A 15,711-nucleotide genomic window follows, 5' to 3' on the forward strand; every position below is an offset into this window, starting at 1 on the left:
TAAATTGGTGTTGCTGTCTATATATAGCCTTAGATTAGCTTCTTAATCCAGCCTTCATTCAACTGTGATGTGGAACCTAGTGCTTCCACCGTAGGTAGATAAGGGGTGAATAAGTGTGTGCCTTTTGGTGGCACAGATGCAAGACATGCTTGCTAAAATATACAGTCATTCCCCCAAGGGGCATATCTGTAGCGTTTTAAGGCGTCAATCACAGCTTCTTCAGAAATGACTATTTAGTTTTCCTGTTGTTTCTGTACAGACTAGTATTGATGTTTCCCTCAAAACCCAACTGTGCTAGGGAGAAAGACTTGAATAATTAATTATGTGGGTGGTTTTTATTAAGCATCCCCAGGACCACTTTTTTTTTCCACAGTACCAGATATAAAGTGAAATACCTTCTCCTTCGGCCCTCCACCTTCATTTTGCTTGAAGCAAATACTCACACTTAAGAAATCTGGGGAAGGTGCCTTTAAATCAAAAGCTTTGGTTAAGTCCAGCTGCCTACTCCCCACCCCCCACAGACTCAGAGCTTCAGTTTGGGGAGGGAGGAGCAGATTCTCACATGAAAATGGCTGGTAATTATTCATCTCAATGTATAACAAAGACACTTTTGTTTGATGACGCTTTAAAAATGATGTAGCTGTTCAAACAATCAGTAGGGCTTCTGAGAGTGACCAGTACTGTGTAATACTTTCGTTGATGTTACTGCCACAGCAATTAATGTGCCAAGGGAGCCCACAAGGCTAAAATGCCTGAGTGTAACTCCAGCATGTGACTTCATGTCATACCGGCAGATGCATAGACAGAATTGGGCACTTAACTGCCAGTATTTCCATCTCTTGTGCCAGATCTGGGCCATGGTTATGTGAAGGTCACACCTGTTTGTCTCACTGGGGTTGTCAGTTCCTCACGGATGACAACATAGGATGTGTTTCCTTGGTGCTTTAAACACCTGGTGGGTATTTAGTCTTCTGAATGTGTGGCTTTAACTCAGAGTTGATGGTATCTGAGGACAAAGGAAAACATCCACTTGGGAGTGCAGAAAAATTCTGTGTTCAGTTTGAATTTTGGAAACAGATACCTAATGGAGAGGGTTCAGAAGGGTTTCCACTAATAGCAGTGCACAATATAAATATTTAATGTCAAAGTGATATTAATTAATGAGTTTATTAAAATGTGTTCTCACCAAAGAAGTCAACTGATAATGAAATAACTATTCATTTAGACTACTTAATCTATTCCAGATAGTCTGACAGATGCTATGCTTGTGGTTATTTTAATCATTGTTTCCATAGGCCAGGAATTAGCCAGTACTATCTCCATTTATGAAAATAAGAACAGAAACAGCCCCACAGTTAGGAAGTATGGAATCTGGGATTAGATCCCTTTTGGTCTGTCTTTAACATCCTCTGGCAGGTGTGGTAGTCCACATCTCTGATTCCAGCACTCGGGAGACAGAGGCAGCCAGACCTTCTACATCCAGAGTTCCTTGCCAGCCATGGTTACATAGTAAGACCCTGTCTCAAAGATTAAAAAATAAAAACATTGCAAAACAGAACGACAAAAAGAAATACAAAGGAAGGACATGACTAGTCCTAGGTGTGGTGGAGGAAAAAGTTTAGTTGGTTGGTTGGTTGGTTGGTTGGTTGGTTGGTTGGTTGGTTTTTCAAGACAGGGTTCTCTGTAGCTTTGGAGTCTGTCCTGGAACTCGCTCTGTAGAACAGGCTGGACTTGAACTCACAGAGATCCCCTTTCCTCTGCATCCTGAGTGCTGGGATTAAAAGCGTGAATCACCACTGGCCGATGGGAAAAGTTTAGATTATAGATAAAAGAGCATAGCCAAAGGCAGCAGCTGCATCTGGGGAGAGTCTAGAGTGGACATGACCCTGAACCATGTGGGAAGAAGGGAGAGAGGGGAACCAGGTACAGCAGCCAAGGGGGGAAAAGGTAAAGGAGAGGCTGGTAACCAAAATTGCTCCATTATATAGGGGAGAGTTCAGGACTGAGAGCAGAGTATGCCAGCTATACCCTGTAACTGGTAGGGACTGAGGGATGCTGGGAGAACCTGGCAGCCAGGTCCACTTTGATATGTTAAATGGCACCTCAGAAAAGCCCTTACTCTGGCTTTTCTCCATGTGTTTGGTGGTAAATGGGGAAATACACATCCTCTGACAGCTATTTTGTCTGGTGTTCATGAGATCCATCCAGCATGCCATAGAGCCAATTCTCCTTTCCACCTCTTTGCTCCCTTTTCTTTTACCCACAGCCTTCCCGTATATGTCTCTATTCCACAGTTGTTTCTTTTTGTACAAAAAATGGAAGCATATTAACACACTGTGTGTGTGTGTGATAGTCCTGTTTCTGTGTTCACCTTTCTAAAACATATTTATTTTGAAATATCATGCGCATTGCTATCGACTCTTTATACTTGTGTCCTTGGTGTGTGCTGTGGATGGATTCTTAAACTTTTCCTCACCTCCTCCCACCTAGCTATTTCAAGGAACCCTCAGTTGAGTAAACACCAAGCACAATCATCCTGACTGGCCAATGAGCAAGGCTCCAACCGTAGTCCCAGCAGGCATTTCCAGTTGACCGGCTCCTCCCACTCTGCCCTAAGGTCACCATACTGCTGGTTCCCTAACTGCACGCAATTCTCGCCACTTGTTCCTCCTTTCTCTTCTTGGAATCCTCTGCCTTTCTTGTTCACCTATCCTCTTCTTGCTCAATCAGAATTACTCTTCTTTCGATTTATAAGTGGTTTTCTCCAGCTGGCTTGTGTGTCTTTCACCTTGTCCAAAGAGGGGAGTACAGACCCTCAGACAATTGCAGGGCCGTACATTCTTTGCACAGATATGGCACTGGCAGATGACATGGTGGCTGCTACCATTATGGGCAACCTCTAACTGGTCTATATTATGGAAACCAGCCAGCACCCTCAAACCTTCCTCCCAATGTTTCTAGGTCTGCATTCCATGTGAAAGTAATACTTTGGCAAATGTCTTTCTCCTACCTTCGCATTACAACTTTTCATAATTGTTTGGACCTCTTGACTGTAAATTTGCCAGGTCAGTGCTCTGTGTTTCTGAAGATATAACTCAGTACCTTGCAGTTAGTAGGTGCTCACTACATGCTGAGTTGAAATCATTTGATCTCAAAGTTATTTTCAGTGGATTTGTTTCCTTAGTTCACCAATCCTTCCTGGCAGTGTGAAATGGCACTGACCACACATAGCCATGACCAAGGGCAAGCAGTTTTGAGACCTTTGAAGTCTCTGGCTTCAGAGACTTGGTACTACCAGCTGAGACAAAAATTTCTCACAAATGTAGCACGCTGTTCTTGATTCCCTGTCCAAGCCCCAGGTCTTTCACTGTCTGTTTAAAGATAATAGTTTGTATTTTAGGGTCACTGACAACTGGTTTTGAGTATTCTTTGTGAGAGGGAGGTTTCTTTCCTTGGTATTTGACCCTTGGGTTTACATTAGACACATATCCTGATTGACTGGAAACTTGATGCTATTAAGCAATTTTAACATTTTAGACCAGAATAGTATGCCTATGTTTTCAAAAGATTCCTTATCACTCAGGGATGCATTCTGAACTATTTGAGAAGAAAATGGTATGTGATTTGCTGTAGCAACTGTGCCTAGAGTCTGGGACTGAGTGGGAACTCGAAGACAAAGCTGACTGCATTGTCACTGGTGGAAGCTGTTTGATTAGCCTCCTTAACTAGCCTTACTATTTTTGAAGGTATTTGAGATGTTTTACTAGATCTTTAATAGGACATTTGGAAGTGTTATAGTCCCTAAGATATTGCACCTCCCCCCCCCAACATAAGAAAAGAGTTTGAACACTCAGTGCGTGGGTTATGCAGTGGACTGCAAAGACAGTCACTCCTAGCTCTGCAGAGGACTAAACCATCACATTAATTTTTAACTTCTCAGCACAACTGTAACAAAACGGGGTTACTCCTTCCTTGCTTCAGGCTAATGAGTATCTTCCTGGCAGTCAGTGTCGGTCCCTTTGAAAACTGACAGTCATTTGCAGGCAAATCTAAAGAAAGACACCTAGTTCATCTGAGAAACCAAGAGGTGAGCCAAGTGGTGATACTGATTTTCTTCTTTGTCTTTTAAGCCAACTCAGAAGTCATTCCCAAAAAAGGAGTGGCAGAGCCATTCAGAGCAGTGTGAGCTGTGGGAGGATGAGGGTTATTAACGTGGGAAAGCCAGGACTGGCTGGAGGACAGGGTGTGTGCCGAGGTTCTCACTCACACTTCATTTAACGTGGACACCTGCTCTCTGACTCTTGGAACTTTTCGTATCATGTGTTTCTTGGTGTTGACATTTTTTCTGGTAGTTGGGAGAGTGCTTAGCAAGCATGGGGCACTGAATTGGATCCCCTGCATTTTCAAAAGAAAAGAAGAAGAAAGTTTCTCTTTTATAGTGTGGAACTATTGAATATTATTTTTTAACACCACTTTCCTAGCTTTGCTTGAAGGGTTTTCAGAACGCATTATAACTAACATAGACTCTACCAATAGGAGAAAGTTGTACACAGTTGCACATCTCATTCTTAGCCCTCTCTGGAGTCTGTTGGAGACAGATCTCTTCAGCAAGTGTCTTTTGGGAGGTTAGGTGCCAAGTGGAATGATTTGGCCTGTTCTAAATTTGGCATGTGTTGAGTGAAGAGTGCCAGAAATGTTCAGATGGTTCTGTTTGTAAGCTATCTACTTTGCAGAATCAAACTTACGGTGGATCACTGAATGATCATTCTGTATTAAATGGAGAAGATAGTGTTGTCATAGGTTTGCCTGATTTTCAGTGTTCGCTATTTTCTTTGATTTTTGCTTGTTTATGTCAATGACAAGGAAACATGTAATGATAGAGATAAGAATAATGCCCTACTTTAATATCAAGGAAAGAATAACCATTTGGCTAGCTTTAATTCTTTTAATTATAAATATTGCTATAGGAAAATCAGTTTGTGTAAATAGATTACAGTTTTCCCTTCTTTCCAACTTATTTTGATGTTAGAGGAGGACTTTTTGTTTGTTTGTTTGTTTGGTTGGTTGGTTTTTTGAGCAGAGTATCTCTATGTAGCCATGGCTATCCTGGAACTCACAGACATCCACCTGCCTTTGCTGGGTTTAAAGGTGTGTATCCCCATTCCAGTCCTAGAGGAGGACATTTTAAAGAGACAGGTGGTAAATGTGCTATGATCTAGGAAGCCTAAAGAAAGGCCCTGGAGTGGAAGGGCTGCAACCACACAGCACAGTGGTCGCTCCCGTGGGGCTTCAACTTAACAGTATTCCACTGCCCTCCTTTCCTTTCCATATAGTCTTACAAAAATACTTCAGTGCGTTAACTTGTGAAGTTTCCTAACTGTGGTCATTTCCAGGAGAAGAAAAGAAAGAAAGAAAGGTAGAAAGAAAGAAAGAAAGAAAGAAAGAAAGAAAGAAAGAAAGAAAGAAAGAAAGAAAGAGAGAAAGGGAGAAAGGAAGAAAGAAAGAAAGAAAGAAAGAAAGAAAGAAAGAAAGAAAGAAAGAAAGCATGGCCTATGTTTTCCTAAGAATACAAAGTAATTGAATGGGACTTTTTTATGAACAGGAAAGAAAACCCCAAATTTAATGGTGCCAAGGAAACTGCTGGCTTAAGGAAAAGGATGTCACATGATATGTTTGGGAGTGTGAAGGTTGTTTTCATTCAGTTTGGGCATGTACAGGAAATAGTTGAAAAATTGGATCCCATAACATTACAGAAATCATGGGGCCATAAATTTCCTAATATCTGGATGTCTCCAAGAAGCAGTGTAGCTAGGTTCTTTCCCTAAGGATACATGGATGTTTTCTTTATTAAAAGTCTATAGAGAACTATTTGCCATTTTGGTATTAACCCAGTAATTCAATATGCCCATGTGCTGACATTAGACTAAATTAATATTTATGTTTTACTCCACCTAATTCTAAACTATGAAGTCTATGAGGCCAGTAATGACAAAGCTTCCTTAAGAAATCATAAATATCTTCCCAAGATACTGTGACATCTTGGCTCCTTGGCCAGAGTTCTAGATGGAGACAGTGGACTTGTTCCATCTGTGTCAACTTCAGAGGACTGAGAGAGTCTTTATACTGTATCACTAATGCCAACATGAAATGTTTGGCCTCCTGTGAGTGGTTCTAGGCCTCGGAGCTTTATCTGAGGGCAAGCTGAGAGCTAGGTTTAGAAACAGGGTTTTCAAAGTATCCATTCCTTCTGGGTGTTAAACATGAGTTAAAAATTAAAGGAAAAAAAAAATCCCACACAGTTATTCAAACACTAGTCAGCGCATCCATAGCTCAAGTGAAGGGTAGAGGTTTTGAAACACTAGCTTGCTCTGCTAGTGCTGATTTTCTGTCAATAAATAGGGACAAAGCTACACTGGCTGACAAGTTAGCACCCTGGAGCTTGTCTGCTCTGGCCCTTCTGCTCCCCATCCCCCCAGACCTGGAGTATTAGATAAACAAATGAATGGTTGACCTATAGCTGAACCACATTAACCTAGGAGGTGGGGAACGGGTGGGTCTCAATAATAGAGCTCTGCCCTGTGTGTGTGCAAGGTTCTGCATCCATCCCTGTAATACTGCTAAGAAAAAGAATGTTTCAGTTTGTAACACTGTGCTGGCTGGGGTATTTTGTTGTTGATACTTCCAGGGCTGGAGAGATGGCTCAGCAGCTAAGAGCACTTGCCCCTATGGAAGACTGCATCTCTGTTCCCAACACCCACATGTGGCTACAACCCCTGCTAACCCTAGTTCCAGAGTATCCAACATCCTCTTCTAATCTCCATGGGTACCAGGCACGCTTGTGGTGCACATGAAACTTGTAGGCAAAACTTTCACACACACAAAACAACTAAAAAAGAAATTTAAGATACTTTCTTTCCTTTAAATGTGTGTTCCCTGTGTTATCATAGATAAAGCTGTTGGTGAATACAATACCTTGTGAATGGTGCCCTGTGCCTGTTTGTACTAGACTGGCTTTGGCAGGTCTGTATATTAGCACATGCATTCCTTGTCTGGAGACATATGCCTAGGTGTGTGTGTGTGTTTAGCCTTCAACTGAAGCTTCATCTGGTAGGCAGACTTGGGCAGGTCCCCTTCCCAGAAGATATGGTAGGAGATTTGAATTTGAAAGAAATAGTAACAGAGCAAATGTTCAGATTCATGCCACCACCATATCTGACCTTTCTGGAGGCTTGTTAACACAACGTTAAAATTTTCTCCTACTGATTACAGTGGTGTCCGTCCGTCGCCGATTCTATTTCCCTCCTTTGTTAACTCTCTCTAGGCAGTGGGATTTACTCAGTCCTCTCACTGTGCTGCTCAACTTTGGACTTTGCATTGGAATGACGAGCACAAACATGCCCATCGGTTTTGTGATTTTCAACCTCTGAGTTGCTGTCTGCTACTTGACATTCTTTGCTTATCCTTATCTCCTGGTTTTCTTCAAGTCAGGCAGCCTTTGTTGTCCAACCTGTAAGCTCATCTTTCTAAGTGGAAAGGAGATCTTGAATTAAAGTCATCTCTCATCTGGGTGTGATGACCCATACCTTTAATCCCAGCCCTTGGGAGGCAGAGCTGCATGTGGATATCTGTGGGTTCAAGGACAACCTGGTCTATATGGTGAGTTCCAAGACTGTTACACAGAGAAACCCTGTCTCAAGAAACAAAAAACAAAACAAAACAAAAAAAATGGAATGGGTGTGCATGCCTGTAACCCAGAATTGAAGAGCAGAGACAGGTGGATCCTGACAGCTCTCTCACAGAGCTGTCTAGCTGAACTGGCAAACTACTTATTAAGTGAGGGATGCTGTCTCAAGACAGTAATGCAGAGAGCAATAGAGAAAGATGCCTGCAGCCAGCTCTAGTCCCCACAGACTCACTCACATGTGTGTAACACAGACACACACCCTTCTGTACTGAGGTGCCAGGTCTGCTCAGCTGTCTAACAAGGATGCAAGGCTTTGCCAAAGGATAAACACTGGAAACGAGGACACAATGTAACATGTGTCTTTTATTTGATGTACATGGGTTTCTCGTGCATAAAAACATCCTTGTGAAAGGATACATAAGATGGTGTTAAAACACTACAATTACCATTTCCCTAGGAAATGGGTCAGAATAAGAAAGTTTGAGGTGTGAGCTTTAGTTTTTATTCTGTCTTGGCTTTGAGTTAGTTTGTTGGTGTTTCACCCTCACCATATTATCACTTCACAGTATTAAAAGCTGCTTGCAAACCCTATTGTCTTTTCTAAGCTTAAAACTACAAAATGAGTCATAAATTTGAAGATGACTTCCCTGTGCAACAGGGGCTAATGTTTAATCCTAATGTGAAGTAACAAATCAGAAGGTTTTGAAATGAAAAATGGTCACATAATTCTAAGACAGTAATTTTTGAGGGGCTGGAGAGCTGGCTCAGCACTTAAGAATGCCGGCTGCTCTCTTATAAGACCAGTTTGAGTCCTAGTCCCTATGTCAAGTGCTTAACTATCATGTTTAACTGCAGTTCCAGGGGATCCGATACCCTCTCTGGTCTCCACACACAGCACCTGCACACACGTGTACATATCATACAGACTTTAGAGGCACTACTTTAAAAGGGAGAATTCGGAAGTCTATTAAAAGAATTTGGGAGTGCTGGAGAGGCTCATCTGGTAGAAGAAGAGGAAGAAGCACCAGTAATTGCCACTCCTCAGAGGGTTCACGTTCAGTTCCTAGCCTCCCACATGGTTCCTTTACAAACAGGTACAGCCAGTTCCAGGGGATCTGGTGCCTTCTTCTGGTCCATCAGGCAATGTGTGCACGTGGCACACAGGGACATGCAGGCAAAATACTCACTCACAAAATGAAAACATTTTTTTTGTGTATTTGACACATCTCCAAAACTCAAAGGCCAATCTGTCTAGTTATACCCATGAGCTAGCTTCGAATTCAGTGAGACCCTTTCTCAAAAGAAGTAAGTCGGAGTGCTGTAGAGGACACCCACTAAAGCTCTCCCCACAGGGAGGCATGCTGCCCCCCCCAATCACATACAAGAATATAACTTATGGAAACACAAATAAGAAAGCAACCAAATGAATAAGTAAATCACTTTTTTCTCGAATAAGGACAGTCAAATATGAAAACAAAAATGCATACATATGTATCTTTATTATAAGCATTCACGATGAGGAGTTTTGCTTTTCCTGGAGTATGCCAGAACAGCTGGGTTATTTCCTACAGTAGAGCACACTCAAGGATTTGGAAAGTCATGTCATCTTTCTTGGTGGCATTCGTATTTCTAAGCAGTCCCTGGAAATACAAAACTCCTGAGGAGTTTGGCTTCCTCAATCATTCCTCCTCCCAAACTTCCCTGAAATGCTGTTGTTTCCTGTGTTTGCCTTTCCTCCATGGCTGACTCCGTGTGTACATCATTTCCATTTCTGAATGATTTGAGAGTAGTATATCTATTCTTTTGCCTTTATCTGCCACTTCAGTATGTATTTCTGAAGAGAAAGGCTATGGAGATGGTTCAATGGATAAAGAACGCTGCCAAACCTGATATAACCTGTGTCGATCTTTAGAACTTAGATTGTATGAAAGAACCATTCCACAAGTCCCCTGATGTCCACACATACACAGTAGCATGCATGTGCCCAAACACACATGAACACACACACACACACTGAATAAACAAAGGTAATTTTGAAATTTTCTTTAAAAGAATAAGACTTCTTATAGAAGCACAGTAAAATTTAGTGAATTTAACATAGGGCTCTTGAACTCACTGAGATCCACCTGTCTCTGCTTCCTAAATGCTTAGGTTAAAGGAAGGGCTACCATACTGGGCTTATAACACATTGTTGGTATAGGTTTTATGCCTTCATTTTTATTTAATAATTACAAATGGGCAGATTTTCTAATCCCTTGTCTCCTATTTATTAGTTGGTATTGGCATTTAACTAAAGGAAAAGATCCTTGGACCTGAGGGTATAGCTGGGTAGCCTATCCCATGTGTCAGTACACACCTGTAACCACAGTCATTAGGAAGTCGATCTGCAGCTACATAGTGAGTTTAAAACCAGCCTGGGCTACAGGAGACCTTATCTCAAAAACCAGTCTCTTCCACAGTCATTTCCTCTTTTCTGTACTGTCGGCTGTTTTCATATAAAGTTTAGACTTCCCAGCTCTGATAATGTATTATGTATGTATGTATAGTTCTTTAATCATTCTCACTCATGCTACCCCACACTAGGCTAATTATTTTCAAGGTATTTGCTATCATTTTAATTTCCTTAACATTTATTTATTTTGAAACCAGATTTCCCAGGGATCACTGTGAATTTATCCTGGCCTACCTTGAAATCAGTCATTTATCCTGGGACTCTTGATTTCTTTTAGTATGAAATGTTGTGGTGCTAAAAAGATGTTCTCTAAATTCTATGTAAATATTTTTCTTATGTATGTGTAAATAATAATACTGCTGTGATCCTTTTGAAATTGGTTTGCATTTCAGCAAAGGTTAAAATTTTCATTTAACATGTAATTTTAGCAGCAGACTCTACATGTGATCCCTGAAAATGTAGTCTGCAATTTCAGGATTTGAGTGTGATCTGTGCCTGTACTTAGACTCTAGTGGAGTACAAATAAGAGAAATTCTGATCTGTTCTTGTTTTACTTATTTCTTTTTAAAGTTTTTCAATTTAACTTTATCTATGTGTATGGACATTTTGTCTGCATGTATGTCTATGAACCACTTGCGTGCCTGGGTCCAGAAGAGGCGGCTGTCTGCCTTAGTAACTGCTCTATTGCTAGGAAGAGACACTGTGATCAAGGCAGATCTTAGAAAAGGTATCATTTAATTGGAGGCTTCCTTACAGTTCCAGGGGTTAGTCCATTACCATCATGGTGGAAGTCAGACAGGCATAGCACTGGAGCAGTAGCTGAGAGCTTTACACCCTGATCCATAGGCCGTGGGCAGAGAGAGAGAGAGAGAGAGAGAGAGAGAGAGAGAGAGAGAGAGAGAGAGAGAGAGAGAGAGGGCGGGGCCTTGTGAGGGGCTTTTACAACATCAAAGCCCATCTCTAGTAGCACACTTCCCCCAACAAGGCCACACCTCCTCCCCAAACAGTTCCACTAACTGGGAACAAGCATTCAAACATATGCACCTGTGGGAGTCATTGTCACCCAAACCACCACTGCATCAGATCGCCTGGCAATTTTGCCATTGATGATTGTGATCCACCACATGGGTGCTGGGAATAGAACCCTGGTCCTATAAGAGCTCCCAGTATTCATATAAACCCCCCCCCCAGCCATCACTCCAGCTCTTAACCCTCTTCTTACTTCTCTCCTCAAATCTTGTATTCTCTTCTGTCTTCCACCCTCTTCCTTGAATATCATAGGATATAAAATTATAATTGTAGAAAAATTGTGCCAGTAATTCCAGGTGTAAGTAACATTTCTGCAATGGATTTGAACACATTAATAATAAACTCAAAGGAAAGGAATTAAAGGAATCAAATTCCTTTTATGTCATTTGACCAGGAGGGAACCCAGATTTTAATTTTCTGCTTCGGTCCTGCTGTCTTCCATCACTCTGTCTGTCTGGTACATGAGTCTGGATCAGTGGTTGCCAGAATTCTGTCTTCAGAATCTGTGCGTCTGTTCCTAACAAAGGGCTTTGCTCTTCTTTTATTGAACAGTACAGAAAGCATTACATAGGTAAGGAAGGAGCGAGGGACACATTACAGAATTTTCTAATTAAGTCACTGAGCTAACCCCAAGTGGCCCAGATAACAACCAATATTATAGACATCATTGTTTATCAGGCAATATCTGTTTGTCTCATGGATATTCGTTTTATAGCGCCACTTTTCAGCCTGTTTGCTGTTTCTAGCAAATGATTATAACACACACACACACACACACACACACACACACACACACACACACGTATTACTGTCTGCTCCAGGGGCATGGGAGAGTACATAATGGAAGATTACAGCTATGTATTAACTTAGGTTGTAAAAGCTGATTACAGGGAAATTCAAGGCAAGTAAAGTTGGTTGTTATATTGTTTCTTAAAGGCAGGTTAAACAAACCAGCTGAATACACAGTAAGCTAGCAGTCTTACATCATACGTGACCCTAATCTGTATTATTAACTCTGACTATGAGTTCCAGCAAAATCTCTAGTCTCTTAGACTGTAAGATATTTTCATCATAATGCATTGCCACAACTATCAAGATGACCTAGCTCTTCCACTTCTGGGCGTATACCCACATCTCAGATTGCCCCTAACTAGCCCTCTCCGTGTGTATGTATCTCTCACATTTGGGAAACAACTTGTTCCCACCGCCTTCCTTCTTGAAAGTGTCTCTTCAACAAAAACAACCTTCATGTGACACCTTCCAAGAGAATACAAAACACTGGTTCTTGGACCCCCCCCCCAGATGTGCCCCTCCACATTTATAATAGAGACTGAGCAGAGAAAGATGAACTTGGAGCCCAGGCGAAAGGAAACTAAGGAAAGGGAGGAGGCATGCTGGCTTTCTGGGAACCTTCTGCCAGCGGGCAGCATCACTAGTTGCCTGGAAGAGTCTCCCTCAGTGACAGGAACCTGTCTTGTCTGTTAGCTGAAAAGGGAGCCTGGAAAACCTCTGGGTAATAAAGGGAGATGGGTTATCTGATTGAGCAGCAGAAAGGGAGTCCTCTTGTCCTGAGAGACTGAGTGGCTGTTCCCCTCCCCATTATTTTTAATGTTTCAACTGAAACAGGAAAGGCCCTCGAGGTAAATAGTTCAAACACCCAGCCCCTGGGTTTGGGTTTCCAGTTGGCCCCACAGTGGTAATGACCCCACAGTTCCCTGCCAACTCACACACCAGTGTTCTGGAAAGGAAGAAGACCTATAAAGGAGCTTGGGCAAAGAAGGCATGCCAGGAAACCCTAGAAGCCTGGCTAAGTTGTTCTCTCCAGATGAGACTTCATGAGACCCGAGTTTCACAGGTGTAACAGGGCCAGAAGAGCCCCATATCAGGACTGAGTAGACAGCTTCCATACTGATGGACTTACCCACATAAAGCATGCATTAAAGGCTTAGTCCTGGCCTGCAAGACAGCTCAGCGCTCAGGTAAGGGTAAGGGTGCTTGGTACCAAGTCTGACTTCTTGAGTGCACTCCAAAACCCATGTGGTGAAAAGTAGAACTGATTGCCAGCAAGTTGTAAGTTGCTCTGCACATGATTTGTCTTACAGATTAACTTCAGATTCTAGCTGGGATATTTCCCGTTTTTTGTGCTGTGTGCCCACAGGTTCACTGGGCACTGTCTACCCCTCACCACACACACCCACACCATAAATCAAGTTGCAAATAAGACAGGTCAGAGCAACTGTTGACTGTGCCCCCAACGAAACATGGAAGAGGGTTTCAGCTGAGCCTCCTGCCTCTGATAAAAACAATAGCAGAGGGAAAGGCATGATGGTCGAGCTTTTCCTACAGCCTGGAAGTTCAAAGCACCCATCTGGGGTAGGAGAGGACCAAGCCAACTTGGCAGCCCCCGCTAAGTGTATTGTTTGGTCTCCAGAATTGGCTGCCAATGATACCAAGTTCTGAGCTTTTTCTGAGGCCTTGATGAGCTCCTTCTGTAACACCTATCAAAGTTCAGTGCCTTCTGATGGCATACCATATGGAGAGGTACTATAAAAAGAAGTTCTACTCCCAAAGTCTCACCAACATGACTGACTAAACATAAGCCAAGGATGACACCAATAAACGCGACAGATTGGATGGAGGAACCCTCAACATAAAGAATTGTGGCCAGCTGAGTAAAGCTGGGAGTGGGAGAGGTCGCCCTCCCCAGGTAAGAGCACAGCAATTGGTTGTCCGGTGCCAAATGTTTAGCCTTGAAAACATACATACAAGTAACATTATATGGACCAAACAGGTTGTATTTAGGAGTACATATGTGTATTTAAATACATAATATGCCTGCAGTAACCATGAACTTTTGAAGGACAGTGAAGAGGGTATATGGGGGTTGGAAGGAGGAAAAAAGAGGGGGGAAAGAGAAGAATATCAGTGACGGCTTCCTGAACATCCCTTGCTATCTGGTTCTTGAGTGGTCCTGGGGATAGATCTAGATACTGTGGACTTGTTCTTAGGTCCTAACTCTCGCCTCATTCAGAAATCCGATGCCAGTTTCCCACTATCCATACTTCATCTGAGGAAGATTTGTCCGTATGTGCTAATGGTTGTTTACTCATCCAGTTTTAGCACTGGGGCCCTTTAGTGTTTGTAGGTGTCACAGAAAATCTCCAGTCATACCTATATATGTAAAGTAGGAGTTCCTTTGAAGGGAGCCAGAATGTTTAGTGTGGCACCAAATACTTGGTGCTGTGGCCTGCACAGTGAACCCCCCGCAGTCAGGTTTCTGATTCTGCTATCCTTCCTTGAACATCCCAGGTTGGGTTCCTTTGTTAGTCGAGCTTTTACACTTGAAAAGAAATATTTTAGCCTCTCTTCCACATTTTGGAAATGTGAACCTCACAATGATTTGGAATGTACCATTTCCAAAACTTTCTCTTTGTGAGGTGGGGTGGGGTAGGGTATTAGGGGGATCCCTTAGTAACACACGCCACTTGAAGCATCTTGCTGATGCAAGACACCTGAAAAGCCTCCACCCACACTTTCTGGTGTGGCGAGCTCTGGGGCATGGTGTCACGGGTAGTTTTGCAAAACCACAGGGCCATGGTCAGCTTTTTGGTTTTAACCACTGAATCAGGAGCTAAGGCTCCATGTGGGTTTCCTAGCCATGATACATGCTCAAAGTGTAGATTCATCACAGTCCATTAGCATTGTGGTTCTTCTGTATCTCATGGGCTATTCAAAAGGACTGTAGGAAAAAATAACCTAGAGGGAATGTCCCATTTACTGTAACTTGGGGAGGTGGGGAGGAGAAAACGGTGTGACTTCAGCACTCACCTATAAATACATGTTAAAACTTCCTATAAAATTAGGTAACCTAAGATCTCTGGAGGCTACCCATGTCTTAGGTTAGCATACTTTCACCAAGTTTGACTGTAGGCTAAGATGTTTGTGTCTACTGTTGACCTTTTTAGTGGACTAAGAAGCAACTAGACCGTAGAGTCTATTAACATTCTATAGACAGTGTTATTCTACACATATATTTAGTATATACTTCTTTTATACAAAAGAAGTATAAAGTGTATAAGATTAGAAGTCATAAAAGTTTAAATTGCTTATCTAAAAAGATAATTTTAGGATGGTAATGCAAGTTATAATAGAAAATGGTTTATGTAACAAAACTTTAAACTTGTTAAGATAAGATTATAGAATAATTTCTCCAAATTTGACAGTACAAAATGACTGGGAATTGTGAATGTAATTCTTACTTAACAATTGTACATAATTTTACTGTATTAGAGTTAAAACCTTTCATTTTATTTAGACAAAAGGGGGAAATGTTGTGAGATATCTGTACACTCTATGGAGATGTTTTGTTGTGATTGGTATAATAAAACCCTGAACAGCCAGTAGGTCAGCAGGAGGTATAGGCAGGATTTCCAGGGAGAAAAAGAGGAGGGGGAATCTAAGGACACAAGAGATGCTAGGGGCACTGAGAGAAAATTGGGAGGTGCAAGATGGAAGAGAGGTACTGCCACGTGATAGAACCATAGAT

The 15,711-nt window shown here is 42.0% G+C and overlaps 1 protein-coding gene across 1 annotated transcript in view; it reads left to right on the forward strand.

Moving 5' to 3' along the window:
- Bzw2 (basic leucine zipper and W2 domains 2) overlaps positions 1-15,711 on the forward strand; it is a 53,035-nt gene that overhangs the window by 742 nt on the left and 36,582 nt on the right. The gene's annotated exons all lie outside the window — the stretch shown is intronic.

This window comes from Phodopus roborovskii, unplaced genomic scaffold (assembly GCF_943737965.1).
Source record: "Phodopus roborovskii unplaced genomic scaffold, PHOROB, whole genome shotgun sequence".
In the NCBI taxonomy this organism is placed as follows: domain Eukaryota; kingdom Metazoa; phylum Chordata; class Mammalia; order Rodentia; family Cricetidae; genus Phodopus; species Phodopus roborovskii.